Below are 13,219 nucleotides of genomic sequence, written 5' to 3'. Positions count from 1 at the left end.
TGGAGAAAATTTCAGCCTTTATTTCTTCAAATATTTTCCTGCCCCGCCCCCTTAGGGATTCCAGTTACATGAATGTTAGACAGTTTGATATTGCCCCAAGGTTACTGAAACTCCATTTGTTTTTCTTTTAATCCTATTCTGTTTCTGTGCTTCGTTTTGGATAGATTCTATTTTTGTGTGTATTTTTTATTGCTGGGGAACAAATTGCCACAAACCTAGTAGCTTGAAACAACACAAAATAGATTATTTCGCAGTTTCTCTGAGTCAGTAGTCCAGGCATGAGTTAGCCTGGTCCTCTGCTTAGGGTATCACCAGACTAAAATCAAGGTGTCGTCTAGGGCTGCAGTCTCATCTGAGGCTCAGGGTCCTCTTTCAAGCTTAATGATTACTGGCAGAATTTAGTTCCTGGCAGCTGTAGGACTGAAGTCACCCGTTTTCTTGCTGGCTGATGGCAGAGTTTTGTTCTCAGTTCCTAGAGGCCGCCTTCAGGCCCTAGCCACATGGCTGTCTGAGAACATGGCACCTTTACTTCAAAGCCAACAGGAGACTCTCTCTCCCGTGTGGTATAATAGAGTCTTATATAATGTAATCATGGGAGTGACTATCCCCATTACCTTTCTTACATAATGTAACCTGATGAAGGTCTCAGTCACATTCAAGAGAAGGGGATTATCCAGGGCATGTATACCACAGGATGGGCGTCTTGGGAGCCATCTTAGAATTCTGCCTCCCACACTTGTCTGCAACTTCGCTGATCTTTTCTTCTCTAATACCTAACCTGCTTAATCTCAGCCAGGGAAATTTTCATTTCAAATATTGTACTTTTCATCTCCGGAAATTCCTTTTGGTTTTTTTTTTTTTAATCTTCCATTTCTCATGTTCATGTTTCCTTTAAATATCTGAACATAGTTTAGTTATATTTGTTTTAATATCCTTGTCTGCTAGTTCCATCATCTATTATCTCTGGGTCTGTTTCTGTTGACTGACTTTTGTTCTGCATATGGATCATGTTTTCTGGCTTCTTAGCATGTCCAGTTTCTATCATTATTTATCATATAAGAAATTAAAACCAAGAAATCCTGAAAATATTTATTTACTGATTCACTTTCTAAAGTTACATTGTGGTGAAATATATGTAACAGTTTGCCTGCCATCTTAACCATTTTCAAGTGTACAATTCAGTGACTTTGATTTAGATTCACTGTGCTGTGCTACCATTACCACTACCCATTTCCCAAAGTTTTACATCACTCCAAACAGAAACTCAGTACCCTTTCAGCAATAACTACATTTCCTCCTCTGCCCAGCCTCTGGGAACCAGTAACGAAGTTTCGTGTCTGTGCATTTGCCTATTCTAGGTATTTCATAAAACTGGGATTGTACGATATTTATTCTTTTGTGTCTGGCTTTTTTCATTCAGCATAATGTTTTCAAGGTTCATCCATGTATCAGAATTTCATTTCTCTTTATGGCTGAATAATATTCTACTGTATGTATATACTACATCTTGTTTATCTGAGTATCTGTCGATAGACACGTGAGTTGTTTTTACATTTTGGCTATTGTGATTAATACTGCAATAAATATTAGCATACACATATCTGTTGGAGCACCTGTTTTCAGGTCTGTTGGATATATACCTAGGAATGGATTGATGGGTCATATGGTAATTCTGTGCTTAACTTTTTGAAGAACTGCCAAACCGTTTTCTGTAGCAGTTACACCATTTTACGTTCCCACTAGCGATACGCAAAGGATTTCAATTTTTCCACATCCTCGACAACACTTGTTAGTTTCCATTTTTCTGACAATAGCCGTCCTAGTGGATGTGAGATGATAGCTCATTGTGGTTTTGATGTGCATTTCCCTGATGACTAATGACCTTGAGCATCTTTTCATGTGCTTATTGACCATTTGTATATCTTCTTTGCAGAAATATCTATTCAGATCCTTTGCCCATTTTAAAATTGGGTTGTTTGTCTTTTTGTTGTTTATAACTGTTATTTATATATTCTGGATATTAAGCCCTTATCAGATATATGGTTCCCAAGTATTTTCTCCCATTGTACAGGTTGTTTTTTCACTTTCTTGATAAAATCTTTTGATTCACATTTTTTTCACTTACATAAAGCTAAATTTATCTATTTTGTTGTCTTGAGGTTTTACCTCTGTTCTTGTAAGAGTTTTATCATTTTAGCTCTTATATTTAGGTTATTGATCCATTTTGAGTTAATTTTTGTATACAGGCAGTCCCTGGGTTATGAACACCCGACTTACGGACAACGCGTACTTGCTGTTTAATGTTACATAAATTTGCCCTCTGTTTGAAGTGATTGACCAATCTTGCTCATAACAAATTCTTCATCACAGTCACCTTCACTTGCTGTGTGGCAGCGTTTAAATCACTGAAAAGGCGTCGAGCCTTTTCTTGCACTAAAGTAAGGCTAAATAAGAACCATGTGCACCTGTTCCAACTTACCTACAAATCCTTAAAGATGCTGTCAGGAACAGATCTCGTTCATAACCCCAGGACTGCCTGTATATTGTGAGGCATAAGTCCAACTACATTCTTTTGCATGTGGTGATCCAGTTGTCCAAGCACCATTTTTTGTTTTTTTACTGTACTTTAGATGAAGATTTACAGAGCAAATTAGCTTATTAAACAATACACAGAATTGTTTTGTGACATTGGTTTCCAGCCCCATGACATGTCAATGCTCTCCCCTTCTTGACCTTGGGTTCCCCATTACCAGCTTTTGTGTCCTCTCTTGCCTTCTAGTCCTTTCCCCTGGGCTTGTGTGCCCATTTAGTCTCATTTTTTTTATGGGCCTGTGTGATGTTTAGCTGAAGGGTAAACCGTGAGTTAAAAGGGTGTCTGGGGGCCATACTCTCAGGATTTCTCCAGTACAATTTTGTTCTACAGTTTTCTCCAAGTCTGTCCAGGACTCCCTATTGTGATCCCTGACAGAGCAGTCAGTGGTGGTAGCTATGCACCATAAAGTTGTGCTGGACTCAGTCTGGTGGAGGCCATGGTAAATGTGGTCCGTTAGTCCTTTGGACTAATCTTTCCCTTGTGTCCTTGGGTTTCTTCATTCTCCCTTGCTCCCAATGGGGTGAGACCAGTGTAGTATCTTAGAGGGCCACTCAAGCTATTAAGACCCCAGATGGTACTCACCAAAGTAAAATGTAGAACATTTTCTGTATAAACTATGTTATGCCAATAGAGCTAGGTGTCCACTGAGACCAGCACCACTTATTGAAAGGCAGGTCTTTCCCCACTGAATGGACTTGGCACCTTTGTCAAAAAGCAATTGGCTGTAGGTGTATGGGCTTATTTCTGAAACCTCAATTCTATTCCGTTGCTCTATATGTCTATCCTTATCCTGTACCACACTGTTTTGATTGCTGCAGCTTTACAGTATGTTTTGAAATTGGGAAGTGTGAATCCTCCTACCTTATTCTTTGCAATATTGAGGATCAACTTTTCCATTTCTGCAAAAAAGAATCTTGATAGGGATTGCATTCGATCTGTAGATCACTTTGGGTAATAATGACATCTTAACAATATTAAGCTTTCCAACCTATGAAAACAGGATGTCTTTCCATTTATTTAAAATTTCTCTAATTTCTTTCAGCAGCATTTTATACTTTTTAGTGTACAAGTTTTTCACCTTTTTGGTTAAATTTATTCCTACGTATTTTATTATTTTAGGTGCTATCATAAATGGGATTGTTTTCTTGTTTTCCTTTTCAGATTGTTCCTTGCTGATGTATAGAAACACAACTGATTTTTCCGTGTTGATTTAGTACTCTGAAACTTTGCTAAATTCATTTATTAGCTCTAGTAGCCTTTTTTGTATACTTTTAGGGATTTTCTATACATAGGATCATGTCTGCAAATAGGGATAATTTTACTACTTCCTTTCCAATCTGGATGCTTTTAATTTCTTTTTCTTGCCTGATTGCTCTGTCCAGAACTTCCAATACAATGTTGAATAGCAGTGGTGAAGGAGGACATTCTTGCGTTTTTCCTGATCTTAGGGGGAAAGTTTTCAGTCTTTCACCATTGAGTATGATATTTGCTGTGGGTTTTTCATAAATGCCCTTTATCGTGTTGAAGGATTTCCCTTCTATTCCCAGTTTGCTGATTGTTTTTATCATGAAAGAGTGTTGGATTTTGTCAAATACTTTTTCTGCATCAATTGAGATGATCATGTGGTTCTTTTCCTTCATTCTATTAGTGTGGTGCATTGCATTGATTGATTTCCTCATGTTGAGCCACCGTTGCATTCCTGGGGAAAATTCCACTTGGCCATGGTCGGTAATGCTTTTAAGGTGCTATTGGATTCAATTTGCTAGTATTTTGTTGAGAATTTTTGCACTGATATTCATAAGAGGCATTGATCTATAATTTTCTTTCCTTGTGTTGTATTTAACTGCTTTTGGTATCAGAGTAATGCTGGCCTTACAGAATGAGTTAGGAAGTCCTCCCCCCTCTTCTTTTTTTTTTTAAGTTTGAGCACAAATGGTGTAATTTTTTAAATGGTAAAATTCACCAGTGAAGTCATCTGGTCCTGGGCTTTTCTTTGTTGGGAAGTTTTTTATTACTGATTCAATCTCTTTAATTGTTACAAGTCTGCTGAGATTTTGTTATGCTTGAGCCCATTGTTGCAGCCACTGTGTCAGTCCATCTCACTGAGGGTCTTCCTCTTTTTCTCTGACCCTCTACTTTACCAAGCATGATGTCCTTCTCCAGGGGCTGGTCCTTCCTGGTAACGTGTCCAAAGTCTGTGAGATGAAGTCTCGCCATCCTCCCTTCTAAGGAGCATTCTGGCTATACTTCTTCCAAGACAGATTTGTTCATTCTGGCAGTCCATGGTATATTCGTTATTGTTCACTAATGTCATAATTCAAAGGCATCGATTCTTCTTCCGTCTTCCTTAGTTACTGTCCGGCTTTATCATGCATATGAGGTGAGTGCCATTGTTTGGGTCAGGCACACCTTACTTGTCAAAGTGACATTGCTTTTTAACACTTTAAAGAGGTCCTTTGCAGCAGATTTGACCAGTGCAGTATGTTGTTTGATTTCTTGACTGCTTCTTCCATGGGAGTTGTTTATGGATCCAGGGAAAATAAAACCCTTGGCAACTTCAATTTTTTTCTCCGTTTATCATGATGTTGCTTATTGGTCCTGTTGTAAGGCTTTTTGATCTCTTTATGTTGAGGTGTAATCCATACTGAAGGCTGTAGTCTTTGATCTTCATCAGTAAGTGCTTTAAGTCCTCTTCACTTTCAACAAGCAAGGTTATATCATCTGCATACTGCACGTTGTTAATGAGTCTTCCTCCAATCCTGATGCCCTGTTCTTCTTCATATACTCCAGCTTCTCAGATTATTTGTTCAGCATACAGATTGAAAGACGAAAGGATACGACCCTGATGCACACCTTTCCTGATTTTGAACCACGCAGTATCCCTTTGCTCTGTATGAATGACTGCCTCTTGGTCTATGTGCAGGTTCCTTATATACTGTGATCATTCAATAGAACAATAGAATAAACTATGTTGCTGCACAACAACAGAGATTAATCTCACAGATACTAAATTGAGTTCAGGAATAGGCAAAACTGATCAATGACGATAGCAGTCAGGATATAGGGGCTGGTTTGGTATTGACTACCTAGGAGCATAAGGGAACCTTCTGTGATGCTGGAAATTTCCTTATATTGATGTTCACACTTAGTGCTTTTTGTGCATTTTCTGTATTATGTTTTACCTTCATACAAAATTTTAATCTAACAGTGGGAGCTCCTCTCCCGGTAATGGTAGAGCAGCTTTGTGGAATTAGCTTATCAGAGATAAAAATTACAAACACTGAAAAGCACTTTAGAAAAATGTATTTGAAAGCACTAGTCAGTTGTAGAATCTGAGGTAAATCTACCCTTGGAATAGAGGAACTTCAACAAGGGAGATTTGCAGTATTGCAGCTTTTTGCCTTAGGGTTCTCCGTAATTTGTGTGTGGTTCAAGGCAGCAGAAAGCCATAAAATTACTGGTTTATGGTGTCGCAAGAAAGAGTTCAGGTTTGACAGAGCATCTGTAACGTTATGGGGCTATTCTGGAACAGAAGGAGCCACAAAGCAGGTAAATCTCAAGAATCTGCACATAAATTCTACATCAATCCTTGGGAGACCATTAAACTATGCATGTATAATGGACAACCCAGAGATCCTGGTGAAATATAAGCATCTGCAAGTTGGAAGAAGTGAGCATAAATTATAGCTGCTGCCCATAGCAAGGGAGACAGAGGTTGGACCTTGAGTCTAGCCAAAATAACAGCCTACTAGAAAAAAGCAATACTTTTTTTTAAAATAATTTTTATTGAGCTTTAAGTGAACGTTTACAAATCAAGTCAGTCTGTCACACGTAAGCTTATATACACCTTACTCCGTACTCCCACTTACTCTCCCCCTAATGAGTCAGCCCTTCCAGTCTCTCCTTTCATGACAATTTTGCCAGTTACTAACCTTCTCTACCCTCCTATCTCCCCCTCAGAGAAGAGATGCCAACATAGTCTCAAGTGTCCACCTGATACAAGTAGCTCACTCTTCATCAGCATCTCTCTCCAACCCAGTGTCTAGACCCTTCCATGTCTAATGAGTTGTCTTCGGGAATGGTTCCTGTCCTGGGCCAACAGAAGGTTTGGGGACCATGACCGCCAGGATTCCTCTAGTCTCAGTCAGACCATTAAGTCTGGTCTTTTTATGAGAATTTGGGGTCTGCATCCCACTATTCTGCTGCCTCAGGGGTTCTCTGTTGAGCTCTCTGTCAGGGCAGTCATCGGTTGTGGCCGGGCACCATCTAGTTCTTCTGGTCTCAGGATGATATAAGTCTCTGGTTCATGTGGCCCTTTCTGTCTCTCGGGCTCTTAGTTATCGTGTGACCTTGGTGTTCTTCATTCTCCTTTGATCCAGGTGGGTTGAGACCAATTGATGCATCATTAGATGGTCGCTTGTTAGCATTTAAGACCCCAGATGCCACATTTCAAAGTGGGATGCAGAATGTTTTCATAATAGTATTATTTTGCCAACTGACTTAGAAGTCCCCTCAAGCCATAGTCCCCAAACCCCCGCCCTTGCTCCACTGACCTTTGAAGCATTCATTTTATCCCGGAAACTTCTTTGCTTTTGGTCTAGTCCAGTTGGGCTGACCTTCTGTGTATTGAGTATTGTCCTTCCCTTCACCTAAAGTAGTTCTTATCTACTAACTAATCAGTAAATAACCCTCTCCCACCCTCCCTCCCTCCCCCTCTGGTAACCACAAAAGAATGTGTTCTTCTCAGTTTATACTATTTCTCAGGATCTTATAATAGTGGTCTTATACAATATTTGTCCTTTTGCCTCTGACTAATTTCACTCAGCATAATGCCTTCCAGGTTCCTCCATGTTATGAAATGTTTCACAGATTCGTCACTGTTCTTTATCGATGCGTAGTATTCCATTGTGTGAATAAACCACAATTTATTTAACCATTCATCTGTTGATGGACACCTTGGTTGCTTCCAGCTTTCTGCTATTGTAAACAGAGCTGCAATAAACATGGATGTGCATATATCTGTTCCTGTAAAGGCTCTTATTTCTCTAGGGTATATTCCGAGGAGTGGGATTTCTGGGTTGTATGGTAGTTCTATTTCTAACTTTTTAAGAAAATGCCAGATAGATTTCCAAAGTGGTTGTACCATTTTACATTCCCACCAGCAGTGTATAAGAGTTCCAATCTCTCCGCAGCCTCTCCAGCATTTATTATTTTGTGTTTTTTGGATTAATGCCAGCCTTGTTGGAGTGAGATGGAATCTCATCGTAGTTTTAATTTGCATTTCTCTAATGGCTAATGATCGAGAGCATTTTCTCATGTATCTGTTAGCCGCCTGAATATCTTCTTTAGTGAAGCGCATGTTCATATCCTTTGCCTGCTTCTTGATTGGGTTGTTTGTCTTTTTGTGGTTGAGCTTTGACAGAATCATATAGATTTTAGAGATCAGGCGCTGGTCGGAGATGTCATAGCTGAAAATTCTTTCCCAGTCTGTACGTGGTCTTTTTACTCTTTTGGTGAAGAATTTAGATGAGCATAGGTGTTTGATTTTTAGGAGCTCCCAGTTATCTGGTTTCTCTTCATCATTTTTGGTAATGTTTTGTATTCTGTTTATGCCTTGTATTAGGGCTCCTAGGTTGTCCCAATTTTTTCTTCCATGATCTTTATCGTTTTAGTCTTTATATTTAGGTCTTTGATCCACTTGGAGTTAGTTTTTGTGCATGGTGTGAGGTATGGGTCCTGTTTCATTTTTTTGCAAATGGATATCCAGTTATGCCAGCACCATTTGTTAAAAAGACTATCTTTTCCCCAATTAACTGACACTGGGCCTTTGTCAAATATCAGCTGCTCATATGTGGATGGATTTATATCTGGGTTCTCAATTCTGTTCCATTGATCTATGTGCCTGTTGTTGTACCAGTACCAGGCTGTTCTGACTACTGTGGCTGTACAATATGTTCTAAAATCAAGTAGAGTGAGGCCTCCCACTTTCTTCTTCTTTTTCAGTAATGCTTTACTTATCCGAGGCTTCTTTCCCTTCCATATGAAGTTGGTGATTTGTTTCTCCATCACATTAAAAAATGTTATTGGAATTTGGATCGGAAGTGCATTGTGTGTATAGATGGCTTTTGGTAGAATAGACATTTTTACTATGTTAAGTCTTCCTATCCATGAGCAAGGTATGTTTTTCCACTTAAGTAGGTCCTTTTTAGTTTCTTGCAGTAGTACTTTGTAGTTTTCTTTGTATGGGTCTTTTACATCTTTGGTAAGAAAAAGCAATACTTTTTGAGGAGTATAAAAAAATCTGTATTTACAATATGTATTTCACAATGTCCAATATACAGTCAAAATTTAGTAGGTAGGAGGATATGGGGAAATAGGAGCTATACTCAAAGAGAAAAAACCGTCAATAGGAACTGATCCTGAGATGACCTAAGTGTTATAATTAGCAGCCAAAGACTTTAGTGAATGATGGTGTTTTCTCATCAGAGATACTGGAGGCCATAACAAAGAGCTAGCAAGTTTAAATGCTGGAAGAAGAGACTGATACCCTAGGATTCTATATCCAACACAATTATCTTTCAAAAACAAAGTTGAAGTAAAGACATTTAAGATAAACAAAATGGAGATAATTTATTACCAACAAGTCAGCTTTTAAAGAAACCACAGTGATAATGATAAAGGAAATTTTTCAAGTTGAAAAGAAATCACATCAGATAGTAATCCAGATCAACAGGAAGGAATGAAGAGCACTGGAAATGGTAAACATATGAGTAAATGTTAAAAAAAATTTTTTAAATATTAAAACTACTGAAACTAATAGAGAAGTTCAGCAGGGTATCGGGATACAAGATAAGCATATAAAAATCAGTTGGATTCCTCTACGTCACACACCAAATCAATACCATTTACAGTAGCCCCCAAGAAGATAAAATACTTAGGAATAAACCTTATCAGAGATGTAAAAAACTTACACAAAGAAAACTATTCTGCAAAAAACAAAAACAGACCTGCATAAGTGGAAAAACATACCTTGATCATAGATACGAAGACTTAACCTTATAGAAATGTCTATTCTACCAAAAGCAATCTATACATTTAATGCAATTCCGATCCAGATCCCAACGACATTCTTTAATGAGATGGAGAAACAAATCACCAACTTCATATGGAAGGGAAAGATGCCCTGGATAAGTAAAGCATTACTGAAAAAGAACAAAGTGGGAGGCCTTGCTCTACCTGATTTTAGAACCTATTATACCACCACAGTAGTCAAAACAACCTGGTACTGGTACAACAACAGATACATAGACCAATGGAACAGAATTGAGAATCCAGGCATAAATCCATCTACATATGAGCAGTTGATATTTGACAAAGGCCCCAAAACAGTTAAATGGGGAAAAGACAGTGTTTTTAACAATTGGTGCTGGCATAACTGGATATCCATCTGCAAAAAAATGAAACAAGGCCCATACCTCACTGCATGCACAAAACGTTTTGTATAGAAGAATAGTGACAAAAAGGGGGGATATGCAGGACAGAATTTCAGGTTTTCAATGCAATCCAGACTTTCTGGAGCCATTGAGGTTTGACGAGCCCCTGAAACTATTGTCCTGAGATGATCTTTAAAATTTAAACCGTATACCAAAACTATCCCCTGACGTCTTTGAACCAAAAATAGCATATTTTAATTAGTAAAGTACATCTGCTTTGAGCATTATGCTCTTTTACATAATTATCTATATGAGATTAAATGAACAACAGCGACTGGAAAGGTTGGATGGGAAGCTTGGGGCCAGTGAGTTTAAGAAAATGGTGGTAGCATAATGTGGAAAAAGATAGTGAGAATGGTAGCACAACTTGAAGAATATAACCGATGTCACTAAATTATATGTGTAGAAATTCTTGAAATGATGTATATTTGGCTATGAATACTTTCACCAAAATTTTTTTTATGTTGGTTCTTTGCGAAGATTAATAAAACTGATAAACTCGTATCAAGAGAGATGAACAGATGGACATATATCTATAAAACATAGATATAGACATATATGGAAACCCTGGTGGCATAGCGGTTAAGTGCGATGGCTGTGAACCAAAGGGTTGGCAGTTCGAATCTGCCAAGCGCTCCTTGGAAACTCTATGGGGCAGTTCTACTCTGTCCTATTGGGTCGCTGTGAGTCACAATCGACTAGATGCCACTGGGTTTGGGTTTTTGGTTTTATAGACATGTATATAGATAGAGAGATTGATTACCAGATCTAAAAGGGAATATCTCTACAGATGCTAGACATAAAAAGGAAAATAAGGAAATATTATGAACATTTTTGTGCCATTAAATCTGAAAACTTAAATGGATGAATTCTTTAAAATGTACAATGTACCAGAGCTGAGAGAAAAATAGAAAATTTAAATAACCCATTGTCTATCAGAATCAAATTCATATATCAAACACCTCACCACAAAGAAATTCTAGGCCCAGCATTGGTGAATCAAATATTTCAGGAAGAAATAATACCAATCTTACACAAACTCAGAAAAAAAGACGAGGAAGGCACACTTCTCAGCTCATTCTTTGAAGGCAGTAATACTCTGATATAAAAACCTGTCGAAGACATTGCAAGAAAACTGAATTTACAGGTCAATATCACTCATGAATTAGACGTAAAAATTCTTAACAAATATTAACAAACTGAATCCACCAGTATATAAAAAGGCTAATACACCATGAGCAAGTGAGATTTATCTCAGTAGTGCAAGATGGGTTTAACCTTTGAAAATGAATATAATCCACTACATTAAAATATAGGGAAAAAGCAGAAATTATAGAGAAAAAAATCAACACCCATTTATGATGAACGCTCTTGGCAAACTAGGAATAGAACGGAACTTCCCTCAATCTGATAAAAGGTATTGCAAAAAAAACCATAGCCATTATCATACTTAATGGTGAAACACTGAATATTTTTCTTTGATGATCAGGAATAAGGCAGGGGTATATCTACTTTCACTACTTCTATTCAGCATTGTCATGGAGATCCTAGCCAGTATAATATGGCAGGAAAAGGAATAAAAGGCACAAAGATTGAAAAGGAAGAAAGAAAACTGTCCTGGTTCACAGATGATATGATTGTTTACATAAGAAATTCTAAGGACTCAAACAACAACAAACAAACCTATTGGAACTAAGAAGTGAGTTAGATACAAGATCGATTTACAAAAATCAGTTGTATGTCTACATATTAGCAATGAATAATTGGAAAATTATAAAATTTTGAAATAACATCACTTAGAATAGCACAGAGACATACAATACTTAAGGAATAACTTTAATGAAAGCTTTGGAAGCCCTCACAAAGGAAGATATATAAAGGGCCGCTGAAGGAAATTAAAGAAGCCACAAATAGAGCAATATACCACGTTCATGAATTAGAAAACTCAGTATCATAAAGATACTGAATTGACCTAAAGATTCAAGTCCAATAAAAATCTCCTTCCGTGAAGCTGACAAAAATGCAAACTATTGGTGTAGTTGTGTCTTTAGATTGAAATTACACTCAGAGTAAAAATAACTTTGAATCCTGGATTTGCTTCTTTGGAGACTCACATTCTTTTAGATTTTGGCCCCACAGTTCCTCACTATATTAACTCTTGGATAATTTTAAGATGTTTTATTGTTTTTTATTTAAGTAAGAGGATTTGTCCTAATTTCCTAGTTCCATTATTAGAAGTCTCTATTATCTATTTTTTCCATCAGTCAGACAAAAAAAAAAAGACAAAAAAGAAAATTTTTTTTCCCCACCTTCAAGCTCACACTCTATTGAGGAAGAGTTCATTTTTCTATTTAAGATGATTTGGAAGCAGTGATGTCAAGCAAATGTCAGTCCATGCCTTTTGAGAGCTCCCTTGGTGACCTAAAGCCTCACCCAGTGGACTCTTCAGTCCCAGGCAGAATTGGAGGACCATAATAACATCTGCACAAAATCTTGGGGTGGGAGAGTTTGGCGGGAAGAACCTGAGAGGGTACGTAAGGGGCTCATATTTGAGGGATGACTAGATTTAATCACATGGCAAGCAGAGTTTGGAGAAGTGACAATTGAGGAATTTGTTTCTATCTTTTTTATCCCACAGGTACTCAGGGTATGGACCTCCAAGAGAGAAAGGTTTGAGAAGCTTTATCCACACAGCCTCTCAACCGAGTCTCAGAAAGTCCTTGGACTGTAAAAGCCCCCTACCCAAGTATAGGCAGCAGCACAAGTAACCACTCAAGTGTCTTCCATTTGACAGTACCCCCCAAGAAGAAAGCCAAAACACCACCAACCAAGAAAAACATCAAACCCCTGATGCCTGCCAAGGATGATGTTAAACCACCAGAGCCCAAAAAGAAGCCCTCTGAGCTAACCAAAGAACCCACTCAGTGGGCCACCAGACGGTCCGCCCTCCAAACTGCCTTGCCTGTCATTAATGTGGATGAATGGAAAATGCCCTCCAAAGTGGCCCCCTTCCTAAAACACACCCCAAAGCGTCCCCCATGGTTGAACCTCCCCCCCCCACCAGGAATCCTTTTTAACAGCAGATTCCAGCTTTAGGATGTTCTGAGAGAAGAAATAGCCACACCTTACTCCC

The sequence above is a fragment of the Loxodonta africana genome, chromosome 7 (assembly GCF_030014295.1).
Source record: "Loxodonta africana isolate mLoxAfr1 chromosome 7, mLoxAfr1.hap2, whole genome shotgun sequence".
Classification (NCBI taxonomy): Eukaryota; Metazoa; Chordata; class Mammalia; order Proboscidea; family Elephantidae; genus Loxodonta; species Loxodonta africana.
This window is presented reverse-complemented; position numbering follows the sequence as displayed.